General features: G+C 36.9%; 68 non-coding genes across 68 annotated transcripts; 17 read left to right on the top strand and 51 right to left on the bottom strand.

Annotated features, from left to right (window-relative positions):
- Positions 1–25: 25 nt before the first annotated feature.
- On the bottom strand, positions 26–97 carry Trnat-ugu (transfer RNA threonine (anticodon UGU)). Its single transcript has one exon. It is a non-coding gene; the product is annotated as a tRNA-Thr (tRNA).
- A 171-nt stretch (positions 98–268) lies between these two features.
- Positions 269–340, bottom strand: Trnat-agu (transfer RNA threonine (anticodon AGU)). Its single transcript has one exon. It is a non-coding gene; the product is annotated as a tRNA-Thr (tRNA).
- A 330-nt stretch (positions 341–670) lies between these two features.
- On the top strand, positions 671–790 carry Trnal-caa (transfer RNA leucine (anticodon CAA)). The gene is made up of 2 exons: positions 671–708; positions 745–790. It is a non-coding gene; the product is annotated as a tRNA-Leu (tRNA).
- A 198-nt stretch (positions 791–988) lies between these two features.
- Positions 989–1,128, bottom strand: LOC149728019 (U4 spliceosomal RNA). The gene has a single exon (XR_016386128.1). It is a non-coding gene; the product is annotated as a U4 spliceosomal RNA (small nuclear RNA).
- Positions 1,129–1,612: 484 nt separating this feature from the next.
- Positions 1,613–1,684, bottom strand: Trnat-ugu (transfer RNA threonine (anticodon UGU)). The gene has a single exon. It is a non-coding gene; the product is annotated as a tRNA-Thr (tRNA).
- A 171-nt stretch (positions 1,685–1,855) lies between these two features.
- On the bottom strand, positions 1,856–1,927 carry Trnat-agu (transfer RNA threonine (anticodon AGU)). The gene has a single exon. It is a non-coding gene; the product is annotated as a tRNA-Thr (tRNA).
- Positions 1,928–2,257: 330 nt separating this feature from the next.
- Positions 2,258–2,377, top strand: Trnal-caa (transfer RNA leucine (anticodon CAA)). Its single transcript has 2 exons — positions 2,258–2,295; positions 2,332–2,377. It is a non-coding gene; the product is annotated as a tRNA-Leu (tRNA).
- A 198-nt stretch (positions 2,378–2,575) lies between these two features.
- Positions 2,576–2,715, bottom strand: LOC149728015 (U4 spliceosomal RNA). Its single transcript, XR_016386127.1, has one exon. It is a non-coding gene; the product is annotated as a U4 spliceosomal RNA (small nuclear RNA).
- A 484-nt stretch (positions 2,716–3,199) lies between these two features.
- On the bottom strand, positions 3,200–3,271 carry Trnat-ugu (transfer RNA threonine (anticodon UGU)). Its single transcript has one exon. It is a non-coding gene; the product is annotated as a tRNA-Thr (tRNA).
- A 171-nt stretch (positions 3,272–3,442) lies between these two features.
- On the bottom strand, positions 3,443–3,514 carry Trnat-agu (transfer RNA threonine (anticodon AGU)). The gene has a single exon. It is a non-coding gene; the product is annotated as a tRNA-Thr (tRNA).
- A 330-nt stretch (positions 3,515–3,844) lies between these two features.
- Positions 3,845–3,964, top strand: Trnal-caa (transfer RNA leucine (anticodon CAA)). Its single transcript has 2 exons — positions 3,845–3,882; positions 3,919–3,964. It is a non-coding gene; the product is annotated as a tRNA-Leu (tRNA).
- Positions 3,965–4,162: 198 nt separating this feature from the next.
- LOC149728011 (U4 spliceosomal RNA) lies at positions 4,163–4,302 on the bottom strand. The gene has a single exon (XR_016386126.1). It is a non-coding gene; the product is annotated as a U4 spliceosomal RNA (small nuclear RNA).
- Positions 4,303–4,785: 483 nt separating this feature from the next.
- Trnat-ugu (transfer RNA threonine (anticodon UGU)) lies at positions 4,786–4,857 on the bottom strand. Its single transcript has one exon. It is a non-coding gene; the product is annotated as a tRNA-Thr (tRNA).
- A 171-nt stretch (positions 4,858–5,028) lies between these two features.
- Positions 5,029–5,100, bottom strand: Trnat-agu (transfer RNA threonine (anticodon AGU)). The gene has a single exon. It is a non-coding gene; the product is annotated as a tRNA-Thr (tRNA).
- Positions 5,101–5,430: 330 nt separating this feature from the next.
- On the top strand, positions 5,431–5,550 carry Trnal-caa (transfer RNA leucine (anticodon CAA)). Its single transcript has 2 exons — positions 5,431–5,468; positions 5,505–5,550. It is a non-coding gene; the product is annotated as a tRNA-Leu (tRNA).
- Positions 5,551–5,748: 198 nt separating this feature from the next.
- On the bottom strand, positions 5,749–5,888 carry LOC149728007 (U4 spliceosomal RNA). The gene has a single exon (XR_016386125.1). It is a non-coding gene; the product is annotated as a U4 spliceosomal RNA (small nuclear RNA).
- Positions 5,889–6,370: 482 nt separating this feature from the next.
- On the bottom strand, positions 6,371–6,442 carry Trnat-ugu (transfer RNA threonine (anticodon UGU)). Its single transcript has one exon. It is a non-coding gene; the product is annotated as a tRNA-Thr (tRNA).
- Positions 6,443–6,613: 171 nt separating this feature from the next.
- Trnat-agu (transfer RNA threonine (anticodon AGU)) lies at positions 6,614–6,685 on the bottom strand. Its single transcript has one exon. It is a non-coding gene; the product is annotated as a tRNA-Thr (tRNA).
- A 330-nt stretch (positions 6,686–7,015) lies between these two features.
- Positions 7,016–7,135, top strand: Trnal-caa (transfer RNA leucine (anticodon CAA)). Its single transcript has 2 exons — positions 7,016–7,053; positions 7,090–7,135. It is a non-coding gene; the product is annotated as a tRNA-Leu (tRNA).
- A 198-nt stretch (positions 7,136–7,333) lies between these two features.
- Positions 7,334–7,473, bottom strand: LOC149728003 (U4 spliceosomal RNA). Its single transcript, XR_016386106.1, has one exon. It is a non-coding gene; the product is annotated as a U4 spliceosomal RNA (small nuclear RNA).
- Positions 7,474–7,955: 482 nt separating this feature from the next.
- On the bottom strand, positions 7,956–8,027 carry Trnat-ugu (transfer RNA threonine (anticodon UGU)). Its single transcript has one exon. It is a non-coding gene; the product is annotated as a tRNA-Thr (tRNA).
- A 174-nt stretch (positions 8,028–8,201) lies between these two features.
- Positions 8,202–8,273, bottom strand: Trnat-agu (transfer RNA threonine (anticodon AGU)). Its single transcript has one exon. It is a non-coding gene; the product is annotated as a tRNA-Thr (tRNA).
- Positions 8,274–8,603: 330 nt separating this feature from the next.
- On the top strand, positions 8,604–8,723 carry Trnal-caa (transfer RNA leucine (anticodon CAA)). The gene is made up of 2 exons: positions 8,604–8,641; positions 8,678–8,723. It is a non-coding gene; the product is annotated as a tRNA-Leu (tRNA).
- A 198-nt stretch (positions 8,724–8,921) lies between these two features.
- On the bottom strand, positions 8,922–9,061 carry LOC149727999 (U4 spliceosomal RNA). Its single transcript, XR_016386131.1, has one exon. It is a non-coding gene; the product is annotated as a U4 spliceosomal RNA (small nuclear RNA).
- Positions 9,062–9,543: 482 nt separating this feature from the next.
- Trnat-ugu (transfer RNA threonine (anticodon UGU)) lies at positions 9,544–9,614 on the bottom strand. Its single transcript has one exon. It is a non-coding gene; the product is annotated as a tRNA-Thr (tRNA).
- A 174-nt stretch (positions 9,615–9,788) lies between these two features.
- On the bottom strand, positions 9,789–9,860 carry Trnat-agu (transfer RNA threonine (anticodon AGU)). The gene has a single exon. It is a non-coding gene; the product is annotated as a tRNA-Thr (tRNA).
- Positions 9,861–10,190: 330 nt separating this feature from the next.
- Trnal-caa (transfer RNA leucine (anticodon CAA)) lies at positions 10,191–10,310 on the top strand. The gene is made up of 2 exons: positions 10,191–10,228; positions 10,265–10,310. It is a non-coding gene; the product is annotated as a tRNA-Leu (tRNA).
- A 198-nt stretch (positions 10,311–10,508) lies between these two features.
- Positions 10,509–10,648, bottom strand: LOC149727995 (U4 spliceosomal RNA). The gene has a single exon (XR_016386093.1). It is a non-coding gene; the product is annotated as a U4 spliceosomal RNA (small nuclear RNA).
- A 484-nt stretch (positions 10,649–11,132) lies between these two features.
- Trnat-ugu (transfer RNA threonine (anticodon UGU)) lies at positions 11,133–11,204 on the bottom strand. The gene has a single exon. It is a non-coding gene; the product is annotated as a tRNA-Thr (tRNA).
- Positions 11,205–11,375: 171 nt separating this feature from the next.
- On the bottom strand, positions 11,376–11,447 carry Trnat-agu (transfer RNA threonine (anticodon AGU)). The gene has a single exon. It is a non-coding gene; the product is annotated as a tRNA-Thr (tRNA).
- Positions 11,448–11,774: 327 nt separating this feature from the next.
- Trnal-caa (transfer RNA leucine (anticodon CAA)) lies at positions 11,775–11,894 on the top strand. Its single transcript has 2 exons — positions 11,775–11,812; positions 11,849–11,894. It is a non-coding gene; the product is annotated as a tRNA-Leu (tRNA).
- Positions 11,895–12,092: 198 nt separating this feature from the next.
- Positions 12,093–12,232, bottom strand: LOC149727991 (U4 spliceosomal RNA). Its single transcript, XR_016386105.1, has one exon. It is a non-coding gene; the product is annotated as a U4 spliceosomal RNA (small nuclear RNA).
- A 484-nt stretch (positions 12,233–12,716) lies between these two features.
- On the bottom strand, positions 12,717–12,788 carry Trnat-ugu (transfer RNA threonine (anticodon UGU)). Its single transcript has one exon. It is a non-coding gene; the product is annotated as a tRNA-Thr (tRNA).
- A 171-nt stretch (positions 12,789–12,959) lies between these two features.
- Positions 12,960–13,031, bottom strand: Trnat-agu (transfer RNA threonine (anticodon AGU)). The gene has a single exon. It is a non-coding gene; the product is annotated as a tRNA-Thr (tRNA).
- A 330-nt stretch (positions 13,032–13,361) lies between these two features.
- On the top strand, positions 13,362–13,481 carry Trnal-caa (transfer RNA leucine (anticodon CAA)). The gene is made up of 2 exons: positions 13,362–13,399; positions 13,436–13,481. It is a non-coding gene; the product is annotated as a tRNA-Leu (tRNA).
- A 198-nt stretch (positions 13,482–13,679) lies between these two features.
- On the bottom strand, positions 13,680–13,819 carry LOC149727987 (U4 spliceosomal RNA). Its single transcript, XR_016386117.1, has one exon. It is a non-coding gene; the product is annotated as a U4 spliceosomal RNA (small nuclear RNA).
- A 482-nt stretch (positions 13,820–14,301) lies between these two features.
- Positions 14,302–14,373, bottom strand: Trnat-ugu (transfer RNA threonine (anticodon UGU)). The gene has a single exon. It is a non-coding gene; the product is annotated as a tRNA-Thr (tRNA).
- Positions 14,374–14,422: 49 nt separating this feature from the next.
- Trnat-ugu (transfer RNA threonine (anticodon UGU)) lies at positions 14,423–14,494 on the bottom strand. The gene has a single exon. It is a non-coding gene; the product is annotated as a tRNA-Thr (tRNA).
- A 171-nt stretch (positions 14,495–14,665) lies between these two features.
- On the bottom strand, positions 14,666–14,737 carry Trnat-agu (transfer RNA threonine (anticodon AGU)). Its single transcript has one exon. It is a non-coding gene; the product is annotated as a tRNA-Thr (tRNA).
- Positions 14,738–15,064: 327 nt separating this feature from the next.
- Positions 15,065–15,184, top strand: Trnal-caa (transfer RNA leucine (anticodon CAA)). Its single transcript has 2 exons — positions 15,065–15,102; positions 15,139–15,184. It is a non-coding gene; the product is annotated as a tRNA-Leu (tRNA).
- A 198-nt stretch (positions 15,185–15,382) lies between these two features.
- LOC149727982 (U4 spliceosomal RNA) lies at positions 15,383–15,522 on the bottom strand. Its single transcript, XR_016386104.1, has one exon. It is a non-coding gene; the product is annotated as a U4 spliceosomal RNA (small nuclear RNA).
- A 484-nt stretch (positions 15,523–16,006) lies between these two features.
- Positions 16,007–16,078, bottom strand: Trnat-ugu (transfer RNA threonine (anticodon UGU)). The gene has a single exon. It is a non-coding gene; the product is annotated as a tRNA-Thr (tRNA).
- A 171-nt stretch (positions 16,079–16,249) lies between these two features.
- On the bottom strand, positions 16,250–16,321 carry Trnat-agu (transfer RNA threonine (anticodon AGU)). Its single transcript has one exon. It is a non-coding gene; the product is annotated as a tRNA-Thr (tRNA).
- A 330-nt stretch (positions 16,322–16,651) lies between these two features.
- Positions 16,652–16,771, top strand: Trnal-caa (transfer RNA leucine (anticodon CAA)). The gene is made up of 2 exons: positions 16,652–16,689; positions 16,726–16,771. It is a non-coding gene; the product is annotated as a tRNA-Leu (tRNA).
- Positions 16,772–16,969: 198 nt separating this feature from the next.
- LOC149727978 (U4 spliceosomal RNA) lies at positions 16,970–17,109 on the bottom strand. Its single transcript, XR_016386138.1, has one exon. It is a non-coding gene; the product is annotated as a U4 spliceosomal RNA (small nuclear RNA).
- A 619-nt stretch (positions 17,110–17,728) lies between these two features.
- Trnat-agu (transfer RNA threonine (anticodon AGU)) lies at positions 17,729–17,800 on the bottom strand. The gene has a single exon. It is a non-coding gene; the product is annotated as a tRNA-Thr (tRNA).
- A 330-nt stretch (positions 17,801–18,130) lies between these two features.
- Trnal-caa (transfer RNA leucine (anticodon CAA)) lies at positions 18,131–18,250 on the top strand. The gene is made up of 2 exons: positions 18,131–18,168; positions 18,205–18,250. It is a non-coding gene; the product is annotated as a tRNA-Leu (tRNA).
- A 198-nt stretch (positions 18,251–18,448) lies between these two features.
- LOC149727975 (U4 spliceosomal RNA) lies at positions 18,449–18,588 on the bottom strand. The gene has a single exon (XR_016386142.1). It is a non-coding gene; the product is annotated as a U4 spliceosomal RNA (small nuclear RNA).
- A 484-nt stretch (positions 18,589–19,072) lies between these two features.
- Trnat-ugu (transfer RNA threonine (anticodon UGU)) lies at positions 19,073–19,144 on the bottom strand. Its single transcript has one exon. It is a non-coding gene; the product is annotated as a tRNA-Thr (tRNA).
- Positions 19,145–19,315: 171 nt separating this feature from the next.
- Positions 19,316–19,387, bottom strand: Trnat-agu (transfer RNA threonine (anticodon AGU)). Its single transcript has one exon. It is a non-coding gene; the product is annotated as a tRNA-Thr (tRNA).
- Positions 19,388–19,711: 324 nt separating this feature from the next.
- Positions 19,712–19,831, top strand: Trnal-caa (transfer RNA leucine (anticodon CAA)). Its single transcript has 2 exons — positions 19,712–19,749; positions 19,786–19,831. It is a non-coding gene; the product is annotated as a tRNA-Leu (tRNA).
- A 214-nt stretch (positions 19,832–20,045) lies between these two features.
- Positions 20,046–20,117, bottom strand: Trnat-ugu (transfer RNA threonine (anticodon UGU)). Its single transcript has one exon. It is a non-coding gene; the product is annotated as a tRNA-Thr (tRNA).
- Positions 20,118–20,288: 171 nt separating this feature from the next.
- On the bottom strand, positions 20,289–20,360 carry Trnat-agu (transfer RNA threonine (anticodon AGU)). Its single transcript has one exon. It is a non-coding gene; the product is annotated as a tRNA-Thr (tRNA).
- A 330-nt stretch (positions 20,361–20,690) lies between these two features.
- Positions 20,691–20,810, top strand: Trnal-uaa (transfer RNA leucine (anticodon UAA)). Its single transcript has 2 exons — positions 20,691–20,728; positions 20,765–20,810. It is a non-coding gene; the product is annotated as a tRNA-Leu (tRNA).
- Positions 20,811–21,008: 198 nt separating this feature from the next.
- LOC149727968 (U4 spliceosomal RNA) lies at positions 21,009–21,148 on the bottom strand. Its single transcript, XR_016386111.1, has one exon. It is a non-coding gene; the product is annotated as a U4 spliceosomal RNA (small nuclear RNA).
- A 483-nt stretch (positions 21,149–21,631) lies between these two features.
- Positions 21,632–21,703, bottom strand: Trnat-ugu (transfer RNA threonine (anticodon UGU)). Its single transcript has one exon. It is a non-coding gene; the product is annotated as a tRNA-Thr (tRNA).
- Positions 21,704–21,877: 174 nt separating this feature from the next.
- Positions 21,878–21,949, bottom strand: Trnat-agu (transfer RNA threonine (anticodon AGU)). The gene has a single exon. It is a non-coding gene; the product is annotated as a tRNA-Thr (tRNA).
- A 332-nt stretch (positions 21,950–22,281) lies between these two features.
- Trnal-caa (transfer RNA leucine (anticodon CAA)) lies at positions 22,282–22,401 on the top strand. The gene is made up of 2 exons: positions 22,282–22,319; positions 22,356–22,401. It is a non-coding gene; the product is annotated as a tRNA-Leu (tRNA).
- A 198-nt stretch (positions 22,402–22,599) lies between these two features.
- On the bottom strand, positions 22,600–22,739 carry LOC149727964 (U4 spliceosomal RNA). The gene has a single exon (XR_016386097.1). It is a non-coding gene; the product is annotated as a U4 spliceosomal RNA (small nuclear RNA).
- A 484-nt stretch (positions 22,740–23,223) lies between these two features.
- On the bottom strand, positions 23,224–23,295 carry Trnat-agu (transfer RNA threonine (anticodon AGU)). The gene has a single exon. It is a non-coding gene; the product is annotated as a tRNA-Thr (tRNA).
- A 330-nt stretch (positions 23,296–23,625) lies between these two features.
- On the top strand, positions 23,626–23,745 carry Trnal-caa (transfer RNA leucine (anticodon CAA)). Its single transcript has 2 exons — positions 23,626–23,663; positions 23,700–23,745. It is a non-coding gene; the product is annotated as a tRNA-Leu (tRNA).
- Positions 23,746–23,943: 198 nt separating this feature from the next.
- Positions 23,944–24,083, bottom strand: LOC149727961 (U4 spliceosomal RNA). Its single transcript, XR_016386146.1, has one exon. It is a non-coding gene; the product is annotated as a U4 spliceosomal RNA (small nuclear RNA).
- A 484-nt stretch (positions 24,084–24,567) lies between these two features.
- On the bottom strand, positions 24,568–24,639 carry Trnat-ugu (transfer RNA threonine (anticodon UGU)). The gene has a single exon. It is a non-coding gene; the product is annotated as a tRNA-Thr (tRNA).
- A 171-nt stretch (positions 24,640–24,810) lies between these two features.
- Trnat-agu (transfer RNA threonine (anticodon AGU)) lies at positions 24,811–24,882 on the bottom strand. Its single transcript has one exon. It is a non-coding gene; the product is annotated as a tRNA-Thr (tRNA).
- A 330-nt stretch (positions 24,883–25,212) lies between these two features.
- Trnal-caa (transfer RNA leucine (anticodon CAA)) lies at positions 25,213–25,332 on the top strand. Its single transcript has 2 exons — positions 25,213–25,250; positions 25,287–25,332. It is a non-coding gene; the product is annotated as a tRNA-Leu (tRNA).
- Positions 25,333–25,530: 198 nt separating this feature from the next.
- Positions 25,531–25,670, bottom strand: LOC149727957 (U4 spliceosomal RNA). The gene has a single exon (XR_016386145.1). It is a non-coding gene; the product is annotated as a U4 spliceosomal RNA (small nuclear RNA).
- A 484-nt stretch (positions 25,671–26,154) lies between these two features.
- On the bottom strand, positions 26,155–26,226 carry Trnat-ugu (transfer RNA threonine (anticodon UGU)). Its single transcript has one exon. It is a non-coding gene; the product is annotated as a tRNA-Thr (tRNA).
- Positions 26,227–26,397: 171 nt separating this feature from the next.
- Trnat-agu (transfer RNA threonine (anticodon AGU)) lies at positions 26,398–26,469 on the bottom strand. The gene has a single exon. It is a non-coding gene; the product is annotated as a tRNA-Thr (tRNA).
- Positions 26,470–26,749: the final 280 nt, after the last annotated feature.

The following is a 26,749-nucleotide window of genomic DNA, read 5'->3' as shown; positions in this document are numbered from 1 at the left end:
AATGTTTGTCTAGAAAGCTTTTAAGAGGCACCACTGGGGATCGAACCCAGGATCTCCTGTTTACAAGACAGGCGCTTTGCCACTAAGCCATGGCGCCGATGTTTAAATCCGTTAGTACATTTTAAAATTAACCTAATGCATTGTCGCTGAAAATTATACGTTTGGCGACGCTGCAAATGAAGAAGATGATATTTTAATTGGATTAATAAATGCCCCAACACTGTACTTTTAAATGGGGTTTAAAATATAAATTTAGCTGATGATAAAAAGGCACCACTGGGGATCGAACCCAGGATCTCCTGTTTACTAGACAGGCGCTTTACCACTAAGCCATGGCGCCGATGATCGTTGACATGCAACATTCAAATTTCAACTCAAATAAAATATACCTGATATTTTTATAACGGTGCAAGAATACTATCACGCTTAACATACATAAGCAACACTTAATTCAGCTAACCGATCATTAGTTTAAATGTAGATTATTTTGGTTTTAATCCACATGGATGATTTGACAGGCCTCTGGCTTTTTATGCAATTGTATATAGTAACTTAATTTATATGCTGAAACAGTTGAGCTAAAGAAATTTTAAACGTCAATTTAACATTTGCGTTTATTTTTGTTTTTTCTCCTTATGGAACACGCCGTATACTCATTCCTTCCAGCGCTGTCAGAATGGCCGAGTGGTCTAAGGCGCCAGACTCAAGAACGTCGTGTTCTTCACCACAATGTGGTGTTGAGTATTCTGGTCTCCGAATGGAGGCGAGGGTTCGAATACCACTTCTGACACAGGTTTTTAGATCAATTATATGATAATATACATTTGCATGTTTTTCACTTTTATTTGATTGGACACATACTTAGGACATGGAAGCAGTTTTGGGAAAAATCATTATATTGTCACGCGGATTCGACAAACCTCCTGTTTCGAGCTGAATTTTGACAAATAATAGAAGTTCTCAACGCGAGGGAATAATAAGAATAAACGCTCCTAAGAACCCTTCAGAAATTGCCACAATCGTCGAATTTCACGGCAATCGGGCGGGGTATTGGTAATAGTTTTCAACTAGCAATAATCGCGCCTCGGTTAAACCTCATAAGCTTCGATACCGCCACTGCGCAAAGCTGACGATAAAAAGTAGAATAATCTTTTGAATCGACACAATGTCCTGTTGTTTGTGGGAAATGAGCCTTCACGGCTATTATCTGCATTCCTCTGTGCTCTTAAAAACCAAAGGAGACCGATAAAAATCTGTATGTTCAAATTTAAAAAGAAGCCTGATGGAAGATATTTTTTCTTCGTTTAAATACTTTCAACTGTCGATAGTACATATAGAGGTATTGTGTATGTACAGTGTATTACGTCAAAAAGGTTTATGCTGTGTAAAATAAATCTATCTTTAATTTTTTATGTGTTTAAAAAGGCGTGTTACGTTTCGAAACCTGGAAATTTTACTTACAACACACTGGCTTTTGTCCTAGGCCGTATATAACGTTACTGTAAATACATAATATAATTATTGAATATTTCATGAATACTCTATTACGTTCCCACGATTAATTGAAAAAAAGAGAAGCTCTAGCGCAATGTTTGTCTAGAAAGCTTTTAAGAGGCACCACTGGGGATCGAACCCAGGATCTCCTGTTTACAAGACAGGCGCTTTGCCACTAAGCCATGTCGCCGATGTTTAAATCCGTTAGTACATTTTAAAATTAACCTAATGCATTGTCGCTGAAAATTATACGTTTGGCGACGCTGCAAATGAAGAAGATGATATTTTAATTGGATTAATAAATGCCCCAACACTGTACTTTTAAATGGGGTTTAAAATATAAATTTAGCTGATGATAAGAAGGCACCACTGGGGATCGAACCCAGGATCTCCTGTTTACTAGACAGGCGCTTTACCACTAAGCCATGGCGCCGATGATCGTTGACATGCAACATTCAAATTTCAACTCAAATAAAATATACCTGATATTTTTATAACGGTGCAAGAATACTATCACGCTTAACATACATAAGCAACACTTAATTCAGCTAACCGATCATTAGTTTAAATGTAGATTATTTTGGTTTTAATCCACATGGATGATTTGACAGGCCTCTGGCTTTTTATGCAATTGTATATAGTAACTTAATTTATATGCTGAAACAGTTGAGCTAAAGAAATTTTAAACGTCAATTTAACATTTGCGTTTATTTTTGTTTTTTCTCCTTATGGAACACGCCGTATACTCATTCCTTCCAGCGCTGTCAGAATGGCCGAGTGGTCTAAGGCGCCAGACTCAAGAACGTCGTGTTCTTCACCACAATGTGGTGTTGAGTATTCTGGTCTCCGAATGGAGGCGTGGGTTCGAATCCCACTTCTGACACAGGTTTTTAGATCAATTATATGATAATATACATTTGTATGTTTTTCACTTTTATTTGATTGGACACATACTTAGGACATGGAAGCAGTTTTGGGAAAAATAATTATATTGTCACGCGGATTCGACAAACCTCCTGTTTCGAGCTGAATTTTGACAACTAATAGAAGTTCTCAACGCGAGGGAATAATAAGAATAAACGCTCCTAAGAACCCTTCAGAAATTGCCACAATCGTCGAATTTCACGGCAATCGGGCGGGGTATTGGTAATAGTTTTCAACTAGCAATAATCGCGCCTCGGTTAAACCTCATAAGCTTCGATACCGCCACTGCGCAAAGCTGACGATAAAAAGTAGAATAATCTTTTGAATCGACACAATGTCCTGTTGTTTGTGGGAAATGAGCCTTCACGGCTATTATCTGCATTCCTCTGTGCTCTTAAAAACCGAAGGAGACCGATAACAATCTGTATGTTCAAATTTAAAAAGAAGCCTGATGGAAGATATTTTTTCTTCGTTTAAATACTTTCAACTGTCGATAGTACATATAGAGGTATTGTGTATGTACAGTGTATTACGTCAAAAAGGTTTATGCTGTGTAAAATAAATCTATCTTTAATTTTTTATGTGTTTAAAAAGGCGTGTTAGGTTTCGAAACCTGGAAATTTTACTTACAACACACTGGCTTTTGTCCTAGGCCGTATATAACGTTACTGTAAATACATAATATAATTATTGAATATTTCATGAATACTCTATTACGTTCCCACGATTAATTGAAAAAAAGAGAAGCTCTAGCGCAATGTTTGTCTAGAAAGCTTTTAAGAGGCACCATTGGGGATCGAACCCAGGATCTCCTGTTTACAAGACAGGCGCTTTGCCACTAAGCCATGGCGCCGATGTTTAAATCCGTTAGTACATTTTAAAATTAACCTAATGCATTGTCGCTGAAAATTATACGTTTGGCGACGCTGCAAATGAAGAAGATGATATTTTAATTGGATTAATAAATGCCCCAACACTGTACTTTTAAATGGGGTTTAAAATATAAAATTAGCTGATGATAAAAAGGCACCACTGGGGATCGAACCCAGGATCTCCTGTTTACTAGACAGGCGCTTTACCACTAAGCCATGGCGCCGATGATCGTTGACATGCAACATTCAAATTTCAACTCAAATAAAATATACCTGATATTTTTATAACGGTGCAAGAATACTATCACGCTTAACATACATAAGCAACACTTAATTCAGCTAACCGATCATTAGTTTAAATGTAGATTATTTTGGTTTTAATCCACATGGATGATTTGACAGGCCTCTGGCTTTTTATGCAATTGTATATAGTAACTTAATTTATATGCTGAAACAGTTGAGCTAAAGAAATTTTAAACGTCAATTTAACATTTGCGTTTATTTTTGTTTTTTCTCCTTATGGAACACGCCGTATACTCATTCCTTCCAGCGCTGTCAGAATGGCCGAGTGGTCTAAGGCGCCAGACTCAAGAACGTCGTGTTCTTCACCACAATGTGGTGTTGAGTATTCTGGTCTCCGAATGGAGGCGTGGGTTCGAATCCCACTTCTGACACAGATTTTTAGATCAATTATATGATAATATACATTTGTATGTTTTTCACTTTTATTTGATTGGACACATACTTAGGACATGGAAGCAGTTTTGGGAAATATAATTATATTGTCACGCGGATTCGATAAACCTCCTGTTTCGAGCTGAATTTTGACAACTAACAGAAGTTCTCAACGCGAGGGAATAATAAGAATAAACGCTCCTAAGAACCCTTCAGAAATTGCCACAATCGTCGAATTTCACGGCAATCGGGCGGGGTATTGGTAATAGTTTTCAACTAGCAATAATCGCGCCTCGGTTAAACCTCATAAGCTTCGATACCGCCACTGCGCAAAGCTGACGATAAAAAGTAGAATAATCTTTTGAATCGACACAATGTCCTGTTGTTTGTGGGAAATGAGCCTTCACGGCTATTATCTGCATTCCTCTGTGCTCTTAAAAACCGAAGGAGACCGATAACAATCTGTATGTTCAAATTTAAAAAGAAGCCTGATGGAAGATATTTTTTCTTCGTTTAAATACTTTCAACTGTCGATAGTACATATAGAGGTATTGTGTATGTACAGTGTATTACGTCAAAAAGGTTTATGCTGTGTAAAATAAATCTATCTTTAATTTTTTATGTGTTTAAAAAGGCGTGTTAGGTTTCGAAACCTGGAAATTTTACTTACAACACACTGGCTTTTGTCCTAGGCCGTATATAACGTTACTGTAAATACATAATATAATTATTGAATATTTCATGAATACTCTATTACGTTCCCACGATTAATTGAAAAAAGAGAAGCTCTAGCGCAATGTTTGTCTAGAAAGCTTTTAATAGGCACCATTGGGGATCGAACCCAGGATCTCCTGTTTACAAGACAGGCGCTTTGCCACTAAGCCATGGCGCCGATGTTTAAATCCGTTAGTACATTTTAAAATTAACCTAATGCATTGTCGCTGAAAATTATACGTTTGGCGACGCTGCAAATGAAGAAGATGATATTTTAATTGGATTAATAAATGCCCCAACACTGTACTTTTAAATGGGGTTTAAAATATAAAATTAGCTGATGATAAAAAGGCACCACTGGGGATCGAACCCAGGATCTCCTGTTTACTAGACAGGCGCTTTACCACTAAGCCATGGCGCCGATGATCGTTGACATGCAACATTCAAATTTCAACTCAAATAAAATATACCTGATATTTTTATAACGGTGCAAGAATACTATCACGCTTAACATACATAAGCAACACTTAATTCAGCTAACCGATCATTAGTTTAAATGTAGATTATTTTGGTTTTAATCCACATGGATGATTTGACAGGCCTCTGGCTTTTTATGCAATTGTATATAGTAACTTAATTTATATGCTGAAACAGTTGAGCTAAAGAAATTTTAAACGTCAATTTAACATTTGCGTTTATTTTTGTTTTTTCTCCTTATGGAACACGCCGTATACTCATTCCTTCCAGCGCTGTCAGAATGGCCGAGTGGTCTAAGGCGCCAGACTCAAGAACGTCGTGTTCTTCACCACAATGTGGTGTTGAGTATTCTGGTCTCCGAATGGAGGCGTGGGTTCGAATCCCACTTCTGACACAGGTTTTTAGATCAATTATATGATAATATACATTTGTATGTTTTTCACTTTTATTTGATTGAACACATACTTAGGACATGGAAGCAGTTTTGGGAAAAATCATTATACTGTCACGCGGATTCGACAAACCTCCTGTTTCGAGCTGAATTTTGACAACTAATAGAAGTTCTCAACGCGAGGGAATAATAAGAATAAACGCTCCTAAGAACCCTTCAGAAATTGCCACAATCGTCGAATTTCACGGCAATCGGGCGGGGTATTGGTAATAGTTTTCAACTAGCAATAATCGCGCCTCGGTTAAACCTCATAAGCTTCGATACCGCCACTGCGCAAAGCTGACGATAAAAAGTAGAATAATCTTTTGAATCGACACAATGTCCTGTTGTTTGTGGGAAATGAGCCTTCACGGCTATTATCTGCATTCCTCTGTGCTCTTAAAAACCGAAGGAGACCGATAACAATCTGTATGTTCAAATTTAAAAAGAAGCCTGATGGAAGATATTTTTTCTTCGTTTAAATACTTTCAACTGTCGATAGTACATATAGAGGTATTGTGTATGTACAGTGTATTACGTCAAAAAGCTTTATGCTGTGTAAAATAAATCTATCTTTAATTTTTTATGTGTTTAAAAAGGCGTGTTACGTTTCGAAACCTGGAAATTTTACTTACAACACACTGGCTTTTGTCCTAGGCCGTATATAACGTTACTGTAAATAGATAATATAATTATTGAATATTCATGAATACTCTATTACGTTCCCACGATTAATTGAAAAAAGAGAAGCTCTAGCGCAATGTTTGTCTAGAAAGCTTTTAATAGGCACCAATGGGGATCGAACCCAGGATCTCCTGTTTACAAGACAGGCGCTTTGCCACTAAGCCATGGCGCCGATGTTTAAATGCGTTAGTACATTTTAAAATTAACCTAATGCATTGTCGCTGAAAATTATACGATTGGCGACGCTGCAAATGAAGAAGATGATATTTTAATTGGATTAATAAATGCCCCAACACTGTACTTTTAAATGGGGTTTAAAATATAAAATTAGCTGATGATAAAAAGGCACCACTGGGGATCGAACCCAGGATCTCCTGTTTACTAGACAGGCGCTTTACCACTAAGCCATGGCGCCGATGATCGTTGACATGCAACATTCAAATTTCAACTCAAATAAAATATACCTGATATTTTTATAACGGTGCAAGAATACTATCACGCTTAACATACATAAGCAACACTTAATTCAGCTAACCGATCATTAGTTTAAATGTAGATTATTTTGGTTTTAATCCACATGGATGATTTGACAGGCCTCTGGCTTTTTATGCAATTGTATATAGTAACTTAATTTATATGCTGAAACAGTTGAGCTAAAGAAATTTTAAACGTCAATTTAACATTTGCGTTTATTTTTGTTTTTTCTCCTTATGGAACACGCCGTATACTCATTCCTTCCAGCGCTGTCAGAATGGCCGAGTGGTCTAAGGCGCCAGACTCAAGAACGTCGTGTTCTTCACCACAATGTGGTGTTGAGTATTCTGGTCTCCGAATGGAGGCGTGGGTTCGAATCCCACTTCTGACACAGGTTTTTAGATCAATTATATGATAATATACATTTGTATGTTTTTCACTTTTATTTGATTGAACACATACTTAGGACATGGAAGCAGTTTTGGGAAAAATCATTATATTGTCACGCGGATTCGACAAACCTCCTGTTTCGAGCTGAATTTTGACAACTAATAGAAGTTCACAACGCGAGGGAATAATAAGAATAAAGGCTCCTAAGAACCCTTCAGAAATTGCCACAATCGTCGAATTTCACGGCAATCGGGCGGGGTATTGGTAATAGTTTTCAACTAGCAATAATCGCGCCTCGGATAAACCTCATAAGCTACGATACCGCCACTGCGCAAAGCTGACGATAAAAGGTAGAATAATCTTTTGAATCAACACAATGTCCTGTTGTTTGTGGGAAATGAGCCTTCACGGTTATTATCTGCATTCCTCTGTGCCCTTAGAAACCAAAGGAGACTGATAACAATCTGTATGTTCAAGTTTAAAAAGAAGCCTGATTGAAGATATTTTATTCGTTTAAATACTTTCAACTGTCGATAGTATATATAGAGGTATTGTGTATGTACAGTGTATTACGTCAAAAAGGTTTATGCTGTGTAAAATAAATCTATCTTTAATTTTTAATGTGTTTAAAAAGGCGTATTACGTTTCGAAACCTGGAAATTTTACTTACAACACACTGGCTTTTGTCCTAGGCCTTATATAACGTCACTGTAAATAGATAATATAATTATTGAATATATCATGAATACTCTATTACGTTCCTACGATTAATTGAAAAAAAGAGAAGCTCTAGCGCAATGTTTGTCTAGAAAGCTTTTAAGAGGCACCACTGGGGATCGAACCCAGGATCTCCTGTTTACAAGACAGGCGCTTTGCCACTAAGCCATGGCGCCGATGTTTAAATCCGTTAGTACATTTTAAAATTAACCTAATGCATTGTCGCTGAAAATTATACGTTTGGCGACGCTGCAAATGAAGAAGATGATATTTTAATTGGATTAATAAATGCTCCTCCAACACTGTACTTTTAAATGGGGTTTAAAATATAAATTTAGCTGATGATAAAAAGGCACCACTGGGGATCGAACCCAGGATCTCCTGTTTACTAGACAGGCGCTTTACCACTAAGCCATGGCGCCGATGATCGTTGACACGCAACATTCAAATTTCAACTCAAATAAAATATACCTGATATTTTTATAACGGTGCAAGAATACTATCACGCTTAACATACATAAGCAACACTTAATTCAGCTAACCGATCATTAGTTTAAATATAGATTATTTTGGTTTTAATCCACATGGATGATTTGACAGGCCTCTGGCTTTTTATGCAATTGTATATAGTAACTTAATTTATATGCTGAAACAGTTGAGCTAAAGAAATTTTAAACGTCAATTTAACATTTGCGTTTATTTTTATTTTTTCTCCTTATGGAACACGCCGTATACTCATTCCTTCGAGCGCAGTCAGAATGGCCGAGTGGTCTAAGGCGCCAGACTCAAGAACGTCGTGTTCTTCACCACAATGTGGTGTTGAGTATTCTGGTCTCCGAATGGAGGCGTGGGTTCGAATCCCACTTCTGACACAGGTTTTTAGATCAATTATATGATAATATACATTTGCATGTTTTTCACTTTTATTTGAATGGACACATACTTAGGACATGGAAGCAGTTTTGGGAAAAATCATTATATTGTCACGCGGATTCGACAAACCTCCTGTTTCGAGCTGAATTTTGACAACTAATAGAAGTTTTCAACGCGAGGGAATAATAAGAATAAAGGCTCCTAAGAACCCTTTAGAAATTGCCACAATCGTCGAATTTCACGGCAATCGGGCGGGGTATTGGTAATAGTTTTCAACTAGCAATAATCGCGCCTCGGATAAACCTCATAAGCTACGATACCGCCACTGCGCAAAGCTGACGATAAAAGGTAGAATAATCTTTTGAATCAACACAATGTCCTGTTGTTTGTGGGAAATGAGCCTTCACGGTTATTATCTGCATTCCTCTGTGCCCTTAGAAACCAAAGGAGACCGATAACAATCTGTATGTTCAAGTTTAAAAAGAAGCCTGATTGAAGATATTTTATTCGTTTAAATACTTTCAACTGTCGATAGTATATATAGAGGTATTGTGTATGTACAGTGTATTACGTCAAAAAGGTTTATGCTGTGTAAAATAAATCTATCTTTAATTTTTAATGTGTTTAAAAAGGCGTATTACGTTTCGAAACCTGGAAATTTTACTTACAACACACTGGCTTTTGTCCTAGGCCTTATATAACGTCACTGTAAATAGATAATATAATTATTGAATATATCATGAATACTCTATTACGTTCCTACGATTAATTGAAAAAAAGAGAAGCTCTAGCGCAATGTTTGTCTAGAAAGCTTTTAAGAGGCACCACTGGGATCGAACCCAGGATCTCCTGTTTACAAGACAGGCGCTTTGCCACTAAGCCATGGCGCCGATGTTTAAATCCGTTAGTACATTTTAAAATTAACCTAATGCATTGTCGCTGAAAATTATACGTTTGGCGACGCTGCAAATGAAGAAGATGATATTTTAATTGGATTAATAAATGCTCCTCCAACACTGTACTTTTAAATGGGGTTTAAAATATAAATTTAGCTGATGATAAAAAGGCACCACTGGGGATCGAACCCAGGATCTCCTGTTTACTAGACAGGCGCTTTACCACTAAGCCATGGCGCCGATGATCGTTGACATGCAACATTCAAATTTCAACTCAAATAAAATATACCTGATATTTTTATAACGGTGCAAGAATACTATCACGCTTAACATACATAAGCAACACTTAATTCAGCTAACCGATCATTAGTTTAAATATAGATTATTTTGGTTTTGATCCACATGGATGATTTGACAGGCCTCTGGCTTTTTATGCAATTGTATATAGTAACTTAATTTATATGCTGAAACAGTTGAGCTAAAGAAATTTTAAACGTCAATTTAACATTTGCGTTTATTTTTATTTTTTCTCCTTATGGAACACGCCGTATACTCATTCCTTCGAGCGCAGTCAGAATGGCCGAGTGGTCTAAGGCGCCAGACTCAAGAACGCCGTGTTCTTCACCACAATGTGGTGTTGAGTATTCTGGTCTCCGAATGGAGGCGTGGGTTCGAATCCCACTTCTGACACAGGTTTTTAGATCAATTATATGATAATATACATTTGCATGTTTTTCTCTTTTATTTGATTGGACACATACTTAGGACATGGAAGCAGTTTTGGGAAAAATCATTATATTGTCACGCGGATTCGACAAACCTCCTGTTTCGAGCTGAATTTTGACAACTAATAGAAGTTTTCAACGCGAGGGAATAATAAGAATAAAGGCTCCTAAGAACCCTTTAGAAATTGCCACAATCGTCGAATTTCACGGCAATTGGGCGGGGTATTGGTAATAGTTTTCAACTAGCAATAATCGCGCCTCGTATAAACCTCATAAGCTACGATACCGCCACTGCGCAAAGCTGACGATAAAAGGTAGAGTAATCTTTTGAATCGACACAATGTCCTGTTGTTTGTGGGAAATGAGCCTTTACGGCTATTATCTGCATTCCTCTGTGCTCTTAGAAACCAAAGGAGACCGATAACAATCTGTATGTTCAAGTTTAAAAAGAAGCCTGATTGAAGATATTTTTTCTTCGTTTAAATACTTTCAACTGTCGATTGTACATATAGAGGTATTGTGTATGTACAGTGTATTACGTCAAAAAGGTTTATGCTGTGTAAAATAAATCTATCTTTAATTTTTTATGTGTTTAAAAAGGCGTATTACGTTTCGAAACCTGGAAATTTTACTTACAACACACTGGCTTTTGTCCTAGGCCGTATATAACGTCACTGTAAATACATAATATAATTATTGAATATATCATGAATACTCTATTACGTTCCTACGATTAATTGAAAAAAAGAGAAGCTCTAGCGCAATGTTTGTCTAGAACGCTATTAAGAGGCACCACTGGGGATCGAACCCAGGATCTCCTGTTTACAAGACAGGCGCTTTGCCACTAAGCCATGGCGCCGATGTTTAAATCTGTTAGTACATTTTAAAATTAACCTAATGCATTGTCGCTGAAAATTATACGTTTGGCGACGCTGCAAATGAAGAAGATGATATTTTAATTGGATTAATAAATGCCCCAACACTGTACTTTTAAATGGGGTTTAAAATATAAAATTAGCTGATGATAAAAAGGCACCACTGGGGATCGAACCCGGGATCTCCTGTTTACTAGACAGGCGCTTTACCACTAAGCCATGGCGCCGATGATCGTTGACATGCAACATTCAAATTTCAACTCAAATAAAATATACCTGATATTTTTATAACGGTGCAAGAATACTATCACGCTTAACATACATAAGCAACACTTAATTCAGCTAACCGATCATTAGCTTAAATGTAGATTATTTTGGTTTTAATCCACATGGATGATTTGACAGGCTTCTGGCTTTTTATGCAATTGTATATAGTAACTTAATTTATATGCTGAAACAGTTGAGCTAAAGAAATTTTAAACGTCAATTTAACATTTGCGTTTATTTTTGTTTTTTCTCCTTATGGAACACGTATACTCATTCCTTCCAGCGCTGTCAGAATGGCCGAGTGGTCTAAGGCGCCAGACTCAAGAACGTCGTGTTCTTCACCACAATGTGGTGTTGAGTATTCTGGTCTCCGAATGGAGGCGTGGGTTCGAATCCCACTTCTGACACAGGTGTTTAGATCAATTATATGATAATATACATTTGTATGTTTTTCACTTTTATTTGATTGAACACATACTTAGGACATGGAAGCAGTTTTGGGAAAAATCATTATATTGTCACGCGGATTCGACAAACCTCCTGTTTCGAGCTGAATTTTGACAACTAATAGAAGTTCACAACGCGAGGGAATAATAAGAATAAAGGCTCCTAAGAACCCTTCAGAAATTGCCACAATCGTCGAATTTCACGGCAATCGGGCGGGGTATTGGTAATAGTTTTCAACTAGCAATAATCGCGCCTCGGATAAACCTCATAAGCTACGATACCGCCACTGCGCAAAGCTGACGATAAAAGGTAGAATAATCTTTTGAATCAACACAATGTCCTGTTGTTTGTGGGAAATGAGCCTTCACGGTTATTATCTGCATTCCTCTGTGCTCTTAGAAACCAAAGGAGACCGATAACAATCTGTATGTTCAAGTTTAAAAAGAAGCCTGATTGAAGATATTTTTTCTTCGTTTAAATACTTTCAACTGTCGATTGTACATATAGAGGTATTGTGTATGTACAGTGTATTACGTCAAAAAGGTTTATGCTGTGTAAAATAAATCTATCTTTAATTTTTTATGTGTTTAAAAAGGCGTATTACGTTTCGAAACCTGGAAATTTTACTTACAACACACTGGCTTTTGTCCTAGGCCGTATATAACGTCACTGTAAATACATAATATAATTATTGAATATATCATGAATACTCTATTACGTTCCTACGATTAATTGAAAAAAAGAGAAGCTCTAGCGCAATGTTTGTCTAGAACGCTATTAAGAGGCACCACTGGGGATCGAACCCAGGATCTCCTGTTTACAAGACAGGCGCTTTGCCACTAAGCCATGGCGCCGATGTTTAAATCTGTTAGTACATTTTAAAATTAACCTAATGCATTGTCGCTGAAAATTATACGTTTGGCGACGCTGCAAATGAAGAAGATGATATTTTAATTGGATTAATAAATGCCCCAACACTGTACTTTTAAATGGGGTTTAAAATATAAATTTAGCTGATGATAAGAAGGCACCACTGGGGATCGAACCCAGGATCTCCTGTTTACTAGACAGGCGCTTTACCACTAAGCCATGGCGCCGATGATCGTTGACATGCAACATTCAAATTTCAACTCAAATAAAATATACCTGATATTTTTATAACGGTGCAAGAATACTATCACGCTTAACATACATAAGCAACACTTAATTCAGCTAACCGATCATTAGTTTAAATGTAGATTATTTTGGTTTTAATCCACATGGATGATTTGACAGGCCTCTGGCTTTTTATGCAATTGTATATAGTAACTTAATTTATATGCTGAAACAGTTGAGCTAAAGAAATTTTAAACGTCAATTTAACATTTGCGTTTATTTTTATTTTTTCTCCTTATGGAACACGCCGTATACTCATTCCTTCCAGCGCTGTCAGAATGGCCGAGTGGTCTAAGGCGCCAGACTCAAGAACGTCGTGTTCTTCACCACAATGTGGTGTTGAGTATTCTGGTCTCCGAATGGAGGCGTGGGTTCGAATCCCACTTCTGACACAGGTTTTTAGATCAATTATATGATAATATACATTTGTATGTTTTTCACTTTTATTTGATTGAACACATACTTAGGACATGGAAGCAGTTTTGGGAAAAATCATTATATTGTCACGCGGATTCGACAAACCTCCTGTTTCGAGCTGAATTTTGACAACTAACAGAAGTTCTCAACGCGAGGGAATAATAAGAATAAAGGCTCCTGAGAACCCTTCAGAAATTGCCACAATCGTCGAATTTCACGGCAATCGGGCGGGGTATTGGTAATAGTTTTCAACCAGCAATAATCGCGCCTCGGATAAACCTCATAAGCTACGATACCGCCACTGCGCAAAGCTGACGATAAAAGGTAGAATAATCTTTTGAATCAACACAATGTCCTGTTGTTTGTGGGAAATGAGCCTTCACGGTTATTATCTGCATTCCTCTGTGCCCTTAGAAACCAAAGGAGACCGATAACAATCTGTATGTTCAAGTTTAAAAAGAAGCCTGATTGAAGATATTTTATTCGTTTAAATACTTTCAGCTGTCGATAGTACATATAGAGTTATTGTGTATGTACAGTGTATTACGTCAAAAAGGTTTATGCTGTGTAAAATAAATCTATCTTTAATTTTTTATGTGTTTAAAAAGGCGTGTTAGGTTTCGAAACCTGGAAATTTTACTTACAACACACTGGCTTTTGTCCTAGGCCGTATATAACGTCACTGTAAATACATAATATAATTATTGAATATATCATGAATACTCTATTACGTTCCTACGATTAATTGAAAAAAAGAGAAGCTCTAGCGCAATGTTTGTCTAGAAAGCTTTTAAGAGGCACCACTGGGGATCGAACCCAGGATCTCCTGTTTACAAGACAGGCGCTTTGCCACTAAGCCATGGCGCCGATAAAAAAGAGAAGCTCTAGCGCAATGTTTGTCTAGAAAGCTTTTAAGAGGCACCACTGGGGATCGAACCCAGGATCTCCTGTTTACAAGACAGGCGCTTTGCCACTAAGCCATGGCGCCGATGTTTAAATCCGTTAGTACATTTTAAAATTAACCTAATGCATTGTCGCTGAAAATTATACGTTTGGCGACGCTGCAAATGAAGAAGATGATATTTTAATTGGATTAATAAATGCCCCAACACTGTACTTTTAAATGGGGTTTAAAATATAAAATTAGCTGATGATAAAAAGGCACCACTGGGGATCGAACCCGGGATCTCCTGTTTACTAGACAGGCGCTTTACCACTAAGCCATGGCGCCGATGATCGTTGACATGCAACATTCAAATTTCAACTCAAATAAAATATACCTGATATTTTTATAACGGTGCAAGAATACTATCACGCTTAACATACATAAGCAACACTTAATTCAGCTAACCGATCATTAGCTTAAATGTAGATTATTTTGGTTTTAATCCACATGGATGATTTGACAGGCTTCTGGCTTTTTATGCAATTGTATATAGTAACTTAATTTATATGCTGAAACAGTTGAGCTAAAGAAATTTTAAACGTCAATTTAACATTTGCGTTTATTTTTGTTTTTTCTCCTTATGGAACACGTATACTCATTCCTTCCAGCGCTGTCAGAATGGCCGAGTGGTCTAAGGCGCCAGACTCAAGAACGTCGTGTTCTTCACCACAATGTGGTGTTGAGTATTCTGGTCTCCGAATGGAGGCGTGGGTTCGAATCCCACTTCTGACACAGGTGTTTAGATCAATTATATGATAATATACATTTGTATGTTTTTCACTTTTATTTGATTGAACACATACTTAGGACATGGAAGCAGTTTTGGGAAAAATCATTATATTGTCACGCGGATTCGACAAACCTCCTGTTTCGAGCTGAATTTTGACAACTAATAGAAGTTCACAACGCGAGGGAATAATAAGAATAAAGGCTCCTAAGAACCCTTCAGAAATTGCCACAATCGTCGAATTTCACGGCAATCGGGCGGGGTATTGGTAATAGTTTTCAACTAGCAATAATCGCGCCTCGGATAAACCTCATAAGCTACGATACCGCCACTGCGCAAAGCTGACGATAAAAGGTAGAATAATCTTTTGAATCAACACAATGTCCTGTTGTTTGTGGGAAATGAGCCTTCACGGTTATTATCTGCATTCCTCTGTGCTCTTAGAAACCAAAGGAGACCGATAACAATCTGTATGTTCAAGTTTAAAAAGAAGCCTGATTGAAGATATTTTTTCTTCGTTTAAATACTTTCAACTGTCGATTGTACATATAGAGGTATTGTGTATGTACAGTGTATTACGTCAAAAAGGTTTATGCTGTGTAAAATAAATCTATCTTTAATTTTTTATGTGTTTAAAAAGGCGTATTACGTTTCGAAACCTGGAAATTTTACTTACAACACACTGGCTTTTGTCCTAGGCCGTATATAACGTCACTGTAAATACATAATATAATTATTGAATATATCATGAATACTCTATTACGTTCCTACGATTAATTGAAAAAAAGAGAAGCTCTAGCGCAATGTTTGTCTAGAACGCTATTAAGAGGCACCACTGGGGATCGAACCCAGGATCTCCTGTTTACAAGACAGGCGCTTTGCCACTAAGCCATGGCGCCGATGTTTAAATCTGTTAGTACATTTTAAAATTAACCTAATGCATTGTCGCTGAAAATTATACGTTTGGCGACGCTGCAAATGAAGAAGATGATATTTTAATTGGATTAATAAATGCCCCAACACTGTACTTTTAAATGGGGTTTAAAATATAAATTTAGCTGATGATAAGAAGGCACCACTGGGGATCGAACCCAGGATCTCCTGTTTACTAGACAGGCGCTTTACCACTAAGCCATGGCGCCGATGATCGTTGACATGCAACATTCAAATTTCAACTCAAATAAAATATACCTGATATTTTTATAACGGTGCAAGAATACTATCACGCTTAACATACATAAGCAACACTTAATTCAGCTAACCGATCATTAGTTTAAATGTAGATTATTTTGGTTTTAATCCACATGGATGATTTGACAGGCCTCTGGCTTTTTATGCAATTGTATATAGTAACTTAATTTATATGCTGAAACAGTTGAGCTAAAGAAATTTTAAACGTCAATTTAACATTTGCGTTTATTTTTATTTTTTCTCCTTATGGAACACGCCGTATACTCATTCCTTCCAGCGCTGTCAGAATGGCCGAGTGGTCTAAGGCGCCAGACTCAAGAACGTCGTGTTCTTCACCACAATGTGGTGTTGAGTATTCTGGTCTCCGAATGGAGGCGTGGGTTCGAATCCCACTTCTGACACAGGTTTTTAGATCAATTATATGATAATACACATTTGTATGTTTTTCACTTTTATTTGATTGAACACATACTTAGGACATGGAAGCAGTTTTGGGAAAAATCATTATATTGTCACGCGGATTCGACAAACCTCCTGTTTCGAGCTGAATTTTGACAACTAACAGAAGTTCTCAACGCGAGGGAATAATAAGAATAAAGGCTCCTGAGAACCCTTCAGAAATTGCCACAATCGTCGAATTTCACGGCAATCGGGCGGGGTATTGGTAATAGTTTTCAACCAGCAATAATCGCGCCTCGGATAAACCTCATAAGCTTCGATACCGCCACTGCGCAAAGCTGACGATAAAAGGTAGAATAATCTTTTGAATCAACACAATGTCCTGTTGTTTGTGGGAAATGAGCCTTCACGGTTATTATCTGCATTCCTCTGTGCCCTTAGAAACCAAAGGAGACCGATAACAATCTGTATGTTCAAGTTTAAAAAGAAGCCTGATTGAAGATATTTTATTCGTTTAAATACTTTCAACTGTCGATAGTACATATAGAGTTATTGTGTATGTACAGTGTATTACGTCAAAAAGGTTTATGCTGTGTAAAATAAATCTATCTTTAATTTTTTATGTGTTTAAAAAGGCGTGTTAGGTTTCGAAACCTGGAAATTTTACTTACAACACACTGGCTTTTGTCCTAGGCCGTATATAACGTCACTGTAAATACATAATATAATTATTGAATAAATCATGAATACTCTATTACGTTCCTACGACACTAAGCCATGGCGCCGATGTTTAAATCCGTTAGTACATTTTAAAATTAACCTAATGCATTGTCGCTGAAAATTATACGTTTGGCGACGCTGCAAATGAAGAAGATGATATTTTAATTGGATTAATAAATGCTCCTCCAACACTGTACTTTTAAATGGGGTTTAAAATATAAATTTAGCTGATGATAAAAAGGCACCACTGGGGATCGAACCCAGGATCTCCTGTTTACTAGACATGCGCTTTACCACTAAGCCATGGCGCCGATGATCGTTGACACGCAACATTTAAATTTCAACTCAAATAAAATATACCTGATATTTTTATAACGGTGCAAGAATACTATCACGCTTAACATACATAAGCAACACTTAATTCAGCTAACCGATCATTAGTTTGAATATAGATTATTTTGGTTTTAATCCACATGGATGATTTGACAGGCCTCTGGCTTTTTATGCAATTGTATATAGTAACTTAATTTATATGCTGAAACAGTTGAGCTAAAGAAATTTTAAACGTCAATTTAACATTTGCGTTTATTTTTATTTTTTCTCCTTATGGAACACGCCGTATACTCATTCCTTCGAGCGCAGTCAGAATGGCCGAGTGGTCTAAGGCGCCAGACTCAAGAACGTCGTGTTCTTCACCACAATGTGGTGTTGAATATTCTGGTCTCCGAATGCAGGCGTGGGTTCGAATCCCACTTCTGACACAGGTTTTTAGATCAATTATATGATAATATACATTTGCATGTTTTTCACTTTTATTTGATTGGACTCATACTTAGGACATGGAAGCAGTTTTGGGAAAAATCATTATATTGTCACGCGGATTCGACAAACCTCCTGTTTCGAGCTGAATTTTGACAACTAATAAAAGTTCTCAACGCGAGGGAATAATAAGAATAAAGGCTCCTAACAACCCTTTAGAAATTGCCACAATCGTCGAATTTCACGGCAATTGGGCGGGGTATTGGTAATAGTTTTCAACTAGCAATAATCGCGCCTCGGATAAACCTCATAAGCTACGATACCGCCACTGCGCAAAGCTGACGATAAAAGGTAGAGTAATCTTTTGAATCGACACAATGTCCTGTTGTTTGTGGGAAATGAGCCTTCACGGCTATTATCTGCATTCCTCTGTGCTCTTAGAAACCAAAGGAGACCGATAACAATCTGTATGTTCAAGTTTAAAAAGAAGCCTGATTGAAGATATTTTTTCTTCGTTTAAATACTTTCATCTGTCGATTGTACATATAGAGGTATTGTGTATGTACAGTGTATTACGACAAAAAGGTTTATGCTGTGTAAAATAAATCTATCTTTAATTTTTTATGTGTTTAAAAAGGCGTATTACGTTTCGAAACCTGGACATTTTACTTACAACACACTGGCTTTTGTCCTAGGCCGTATATAACGTTACTGTAAATACATAATATAATTATTGAATATTTCATGAATACTCTATTACGTTCCCACGATTAATTGAAAAAAAGAGAAGCTCTAGCGCAATGTTTGTCTAGAAAGCTTTTAAGAGGCACCACTGGGGATCGAACCCAGGATCTCCTGTTTACAAGACAGGCGCTTTGCCACTAAGCCATGGCGCCGATGTTTAAATCCGTTAGTACATTTTAAAATTAACCTAATGCGTTGTCGCTGAAAATTATACGTTTGGCGACGCTGCAAATGAAGAAGATGATATTTTAATTGGATTAATAAATGCCCCAACACTGTACTTTTAAATGGGGTTTAAAATATAAATTTAGCTGATGATAAAAAGGCACCACTGGGGATCGAACCCAGGATCTCCTGTTTACTAGACAGGCGCTTTACCACTAAGCCATGGCGCCGATGATCGTTGACATGCAACATTCAAATTTCAACTCAAATAAAATATACCTGATATTTTTATAACGGTGCAAGAATACTATCACGCTAAACATACATAAGCAACACTTAATTCAGCTAACCGATCATTAGTTTAAATGTTGATTTTTTTGGTTTTAATCCACATGGATGATTTGACAGGCCTCTGGCTTTTTATGCAATTGTATATAGTAACTTAATTTATATGCTGAAACAGTTGAGCTAAAAAAATTTTAAACGTCAATTTAACATTTGCGTTTATTTTTTCTCCTTATGGAACACGCCGTATACTCATTCTTTCCAGCGCTGTCAGAATGGCCGAGTGGTCTAAGGCGCCAGACTCAAGAACGTCGTGTTCTTCACCACAATGTGGTGTTGAGTGTTCTGGTCTCCGAATGGAGGCGTGGGTTCGAATCCCACTTCTGACACAGGTTTTTAGATCAATTATATGATAATATACATTTGTATGTTTTTCACTTTTATTTGATTGAACACATACTTAGGACATGGAAGCAGTTTTGGGAAAAATCATTATATTGTCACTATAATTATTGAATGTATCATGAATACTCTATTACGTTCCTACGATTAATTGAAAAAAAGAGAAGCTCTAGCGCAATGTTTGTCTAGAAAGCTTTTAAGAGGCACCACTGGGGATCGAACCCAGGATCTCCTGTTTACAAGACAGGCGCTTTGCCACTAAGCCATGGCGCCGATGTTTAAATCCATTAGTACATTTTAAAATTAACCTAATGCAATGTCGCTGAAAATAATACGTTTGGCGACGCTGCAAATGAAGAAGGTGATATTTTAATTGGATTAATAAATGCTCCAACACTATACTTTTAAATGGGGTTTAAAATATAAATTTAGCTGATGATAAAAATGCACCACTGGGTTTCGAACCCAGGATCTCCTGTTTACTAGACAGGCGCTTTACCACTAAGCCATGGCGCCGATGATCGTTGACACGCAACATTCAAATTTCAACTCAAATAAAATATACCTGATATTTTTATAACGGTGCAAGAATACTATCACGCTTAACATACATAAGCAACACTTAATTCAGCTAACCGATCATTAGTTTAAATATAGATTATTTTGGTTTTAATCCACATGGATGATTTGACAGGCCTCTGGCTTTTTATGCAATTGTATATAGTAACTTAATTTATATGCTGAAACAGTTGAGCTAAAGAAATTTTAAACGTCAATTTAACATTTGCGTTTATTTTTATTTTTTCTCCTTATGGAACACGCCGTATACTCATTCCTTCCAGCGCTGTCAGAATGGCCGAGTGGTCTAAGGCGCCAGACTTAAGAACGTCGTGTTCTTCACCACAATGTGGTGTTGAGTATTCTGGTCTCCGAATGGAGGCGTGGGTTCGAATCCCACTTCTGACACAGGTTTTTAGATCAATTATATGATAATATACATTTGTATGTTTTTCACTTTTATTTGATTGAACACATACTTAGGACATGGAAGCAGTTTTGGGAAAAATCATTATATTGTCACGCGGATTCGACAAACCTCCTGTTTCGAGCTGATTTTTGACAACTAACAGAAGTTCTCAACGCGAGGGAATAATAAGAATAAAGGCTCCTGAGAACCCTTCAGAAATTGCCACAATCGTCGAATTTCACGGCAATCGGGCGGGGTATTGGTAATAGTTTTCAACTAGCAATAATCGCGCCTCGGATAAACCTCATAAGCTACGATACCGCCACTGCGCAAAGCTGACGATAAAAGGTAGAATAATCTTTTGAATCGACACAATGTCCTGTTGTTTGTGGGAAATGAGCCTTCACGGCTATTATCTGCATTCCTCTGTGCTCTTAGAAACCAAAGGAGACCGATAACAATCTGTATGTTCGAGTTTAAATAGAAGCCTGATTGAAGATATTTTTCTTCGTTTAAATACTTTCAACTGTCGATAGTATATATAGAGGTATTGTGTATGTACAGTGTATTACGTCAAAAAGGTTTATGCTGTGTAAAATAAATCTATCTTTAATTTTTTATGTGTTTAAAAAGGCGTATTACGTTTCGAAACCTGGAAATTTTACTTACAACACACTGGCTTTTGTCCTAGGCCATATATAACGTCACTGTAAATAGATAATATAATTATTGAATATATCATGAATACTCTATTACGTTCCTACGATTAATTGAAAAAAAGAGAAGCTCTAGCGCAATGTTTGTCTAGAAAGCTTTTAACAGGCACCACTGGGGATCGAACCCAGGATCTCCTGTTTACAAGACAGGCGCTTTGCCACTAAGCCATGGCGCCGATGTTTAAATCCGTTAGTACATTTTAAAATTAACCTAATGCATTGTCGCTGAAAATTATACGTTTGGCGACGCTGCAAATGAAGAAGATGATATTTTAATTGGATTAATAAATGCTCCTCCAACACTGTACTTTTAAATGGGGTTTAAAATATAAATTTAGCTGATGATAAAAAGGCACCACTGGGGATCGAACCCAGGATCTCCTGTTTACTAGACAGGCGCTTTACCACTAAGCCATGGCGCCGATGATCGTTGACATGCAACATTCAAATTTCAACTCAAATAAAATATACCTGATATTTTTATAACAGTGCAAGAATACTATCACGCTTAACATACATAAGCAACACTTAAAATTCAGCTAACCGATCATTAGTTTAAATGTAGATTATTTTGGTTTTAATCCACATGGATGATTTGACAGGCCTCTGGCTTTTTATGCAATTGTATATAGTAACTTAATTTATATGCTGAAACAGTTGAGCTAAAGAAATTTTAAACGTCAATTTAACATTTGCGTTTATTTTTGTTTTTTCTCCTTATGGAACACGCCGTATACTCATTCCTTCCAGCGCTGTCAGAATGGCCGAGTGGTCTAAGGCGCCAGACTCAAGAACGTCGTGTTCTTCACCACAATGTGGTGTTGAGTATTCTGGTCTCCGAATGGAGGCGTGGGTTCGAATACCACTTCTGACACAGGTTTTTAGATCAATTATATGATAATATACATTTGCATGTTTTTCACTTTTATTTGATTGGACACATACTTAGGACATGGAAGCAGTTTTGGGAAAAATCATTATATTGTCACGCGGATTCGACAAACCTCCTGTTTCGAGCTGAATTTTGACAAATAATAGAAGTTCTCAACGCGAGGGAATAATAAGAATAAAGGCTCCTAAGAACCCTTTAGAAATTGCCACAATCGTCGAATTTCACGGCAATTGGGCCGGGTATTGGTAATAGTTTTCAACTAGCAATAATCGCGCCTCGGATAAACCTCATAATCTACGATACCGCCACTGCGCAAAGCTGACGATAAAAGGTAGAGTAATCTTTTGAATCGACACAATGTCCTGTTGTTTGTGGGAAATGAGCCTTTACGGCTATTATCTGCATTCCTCTGTGCTCTTAGAAACCAAAGGAGACCGATAACAATCTGTATGTTCAAGTTTAAAAAGAAGCCTGATTGAAGATATTTTTTCTTCGTTTAAATACTTTCAACTGTCGATTGTACATATAGAGGTATTGTGTATGTACAGTGTATTACGACAAAAAGGTTTATGCTGTGTAAAATAAATCTATCTTTAATTTTTTATGTGTTTAAAAAGGCGTATTACGTTTCGAAACCTGGAAATTTTACTTACAACACACTGGCTTTTGTCCTAGGCCGTATATAACGTCACTGTAAATACATAATATAATTATTGAATATATCATGAATACTCTATTACGTTCCTACGATTAATTGAAAAAAAGAGAAGCTCTAGCGCAATGTTTGTCTAGAAAGCTTTTAAGAGGCACCACTGGGGATCGAACCCAGGATCTCCTGTTTACTAGACAGGCGCTTTACCACTAAGCCATGGCGCCGATGATCGTTGACATGCAACATTCAAATTTCAACTCAAATAAAATATACCTGATATTTTTATAACGGTGCAAGAATACTATCACGCTTAACATACATAAGCAACACTTAATTCAGCTAACCGATCATTAGTTTAAATGTAGATTATTTTGGTTTTAATCCACATGGATGATTTGACAGGCCTCTGGCTTTTTATGCAATTGTATATAGTAACTTAATTTATATGCTGAAACAGTTGAGCTAAAGAAATTTTAAACGTCAATTTAACATTTGCGTTTATTTTTGTTTTTTCTCCTTATGGAACACGCCGTATACTCATTCCTTCCAGCGCTGTCAGAATGGCCGAGTGGTCTAAGGCGCCAGACTCAAGAACGTCGTGTTCTTCACCACAATGTGGTGTTGAGTATTCTGGTCTCCGAATGGAGGCGTGGGTTCGAATACCACTTCTGACACAGGTTTTTAGATCAATTATATGATAATATACATTTGCATGTTTTTCACTTTTATTTGATTGGACACATACTTAGGACATGGAAGCAGTTTTGGGAAAAATCATTATATTGTCACGCGGATTCGACAAACCTCCTGTTTCGAGCTGAATTTTGACAAATAATAGAAGTTCTCAACGCGAGGGAATAATAAGAATAAAGGCTCCTAAGAACCCTTTAGAAATTGCCACAATCGTCGAATTTCACGGCAATTGGGCGGGGTATTGGTAATAGTTTTCAACTAGCAATAATCGCGCCTCGGATAAACCTCATAATCTACGATACCGCCACTGCGCAAAGCTGACGATAAAAGGTAGAGTAATCTTTTGAATCGACACAATGTCCTGTTGTTTGTGGGAAATAAGCCTTTACGGCTATTATCTGCATTCCTCTGTGCTCTTAGAAACCAAAGGAGACCGATAACAATCTGTATGTTCAAGTTTAAAAAGAAGCCTGATTGAAGATATTTTTTCTTCGTTTAAATACTTTCAACTGTCGATTGTACATATAGAGGTATTGTGTATGTACAGTGTATTACGACAAAAAGGTTTATGCTGTGTAAAATAAATCTATCTTTAATTTTTTATGTGTTTAAAAAGGCGTATTACGTTTCGAAACCTGGACATTTTACTTACAACACACTGGCTTTTGTCCTAGGCCGTATATAACGTTACTGTAAATACATAATATAATTATTGAATATTTCATGAATACTCTATTACGTTCCCACGATTAATTGAAAAAAAGAGAAGCTCTAGCGCAATGTTTGTCTAGAAAGCTTTTAAGAGGCACCACTGGGGATCGAACCCAGGATCTCCTGTTTACAAGACAGGCGCTTTGCCACTAAGCCATGGCGCCGATGTTTAAATCCGTTAGTACATTTTAAAATTAACCTAATGCATTGTCGCTGAAATTTATACGTTTGGCGACGCTGCAAATGAAGAAGATGATATTTTAATTGGATTAATAAATGCCCCAACACTGTACTTTTAAATGGGGTTTAAAATATAAATTTAGCTGATGATAAAAAGGCACCACTGGGGATCGAACCCAGGATCTCCTGTTTACTAGACAGGCGCTTTACCACTAAGCCATGGCGCCGATGATCGTTGACATGCAACATTCAAATTTCAACTCAAATAAAATATACCTGATATTTTTATAACGGTGCAAGAATACTATCACGCTTAACATACATAAGCAACACTTAATTCAGCTAACCGATCATTAGTTTAAATGTAGATTATTTTGGTTTTAATCCACATGGATGATTTGACAGGCCTCTGGCTTTTTATGCAATTGTATATAGTAACTTAATTTATATGCTGAAACAGTTGAGCTAAAGAAATTTTAAACGTCAATTTAACATTTGCGTTTATTTTTGTTTTTTCTCCTTATGGAACACGCCGTATACTCATTCCTTCCAGCGCTGTCAGAATGGCCGAGTGGTCTAAGGCGCCAGACTCAAGAACGTCGTGTTCTTCACCACAATGTGGTGTTGAGTATTCTGGTCTCCGAATGGAGGCGAGGGTTCGAATACCACTTCTGACACAGGTTTTTAGATCAATTATATGATAATATACATTTGCATGTTTTTCACTTTTATTTGATTGGACACATACTTAGGACATGGAAGCAGTTTTGGGAAAAATCATTATATTGTCACGCGGATTCGACAAACCTCCTGTTTCGAGCTGAATTTTGACAAATAATAGAAGTTCTCAACGCGAGGGAATAATAAGAATAAAGGCTCCTAAGAACCCTTTAGAAATTGCCACAATCGTCGAATTTCACGGCAATTGGGCGGGGTATTGGTAATAGTTTTCAACTAGCAATAATCGCGCCTCGGATAAACCTCATAATCTACGATACCGCCACTGCGCAAAGCTGACGATAAAAGGTAGAGTAATCTTTTGAATCGACACAATGTCCTGTTGTTTGTGGGAAATAAGCCTTTACGGCTATTATCTGCATTCCTCTGTGCTCTTAGAAACCAAAGGAGACCGATAACAATCTGTATGTTCAAGTTTAAAAAGAAGCCTGATTGAAGATATTTTTTCTTCGTTTAAATACTTTCAACTGTCGATTGTACATATAGAGGTATTGTGTATGTACAGTGTATTACGACAAAAAGGTTTATGCTGTGTAAAATAAATCTATCTTTAATTTTTTATGTGTTTAAAAAGGCGTATTACGTTTCGAAACCTGGAAATTTTACTTACAACACACTGGCTTTTGTCCTAGGCCGTATATAACGTCACTGTAAATACATAATATAATTATTGAATATTTCATGAATACTCTATTACGTTCCCACGATTAATTGAAAAAAAGAGAAGCTCTAGCGCAATGTTTGTCTAGAAAGCTTTTAAGAGGCACCACTGGGGATCGAACCCAGGATCTCCTGTTTACAAGACAGGCGCTTTGCCACTAAGCCATGGCGCCGATGTTTAAATCCGTTAGTACATTTTAAAATTAACCTAATGCATTGTCGCTGAAAATTATACGTTTGGCGACGCTGCAAATGAAGAAGATGATATTTTAATTGGATTAATAAATGCCCCAACACTGTACTTTTAAATGGGGTTTAAAATATAAATTTAGCTGATGATAAAAAGGCACCACTGGGGATCGAACCCAGGATCTCCTGTTTACTAGACAGGCGCTTTACCACTAAGCCATGGCGCCGATGATCGTTGACATGCAACATTCAAATTTCAACTCAAATAAAATATACCTGATATTTTTATAACGGTGCAAGAATACTATCACGCTTAACATACATAAGCAACACTTAATTCAGCTAACCGATCATTAGTTTAAATGTAGATTATTTTGGTTTTAATCCACATGGATGATTTGACAGGCCTCTGGCTTTTTATGCAATTGTATATAGTAACTTAATTTATATGCTGAAACAGTTGAGCTAAAGAAATTTTAAACGTCAATTTAACATTTGCGTTTATTT

Source organism: Ciona robusta, chromosome 11 (assembly GCF_009617815.1).
Source record: "Ciona robusta chromosome 11, ASM961781v2".
Taxonomy (NCBI): Eukaryota; Metazoa; Chordata; class Ascidiacea; order Phlebobranchia; family Cionidae; genus Ciona; species Ciona robusta.
This window is presented reverse-complemented; position numbering and strand designations above follow the sequence as displayed.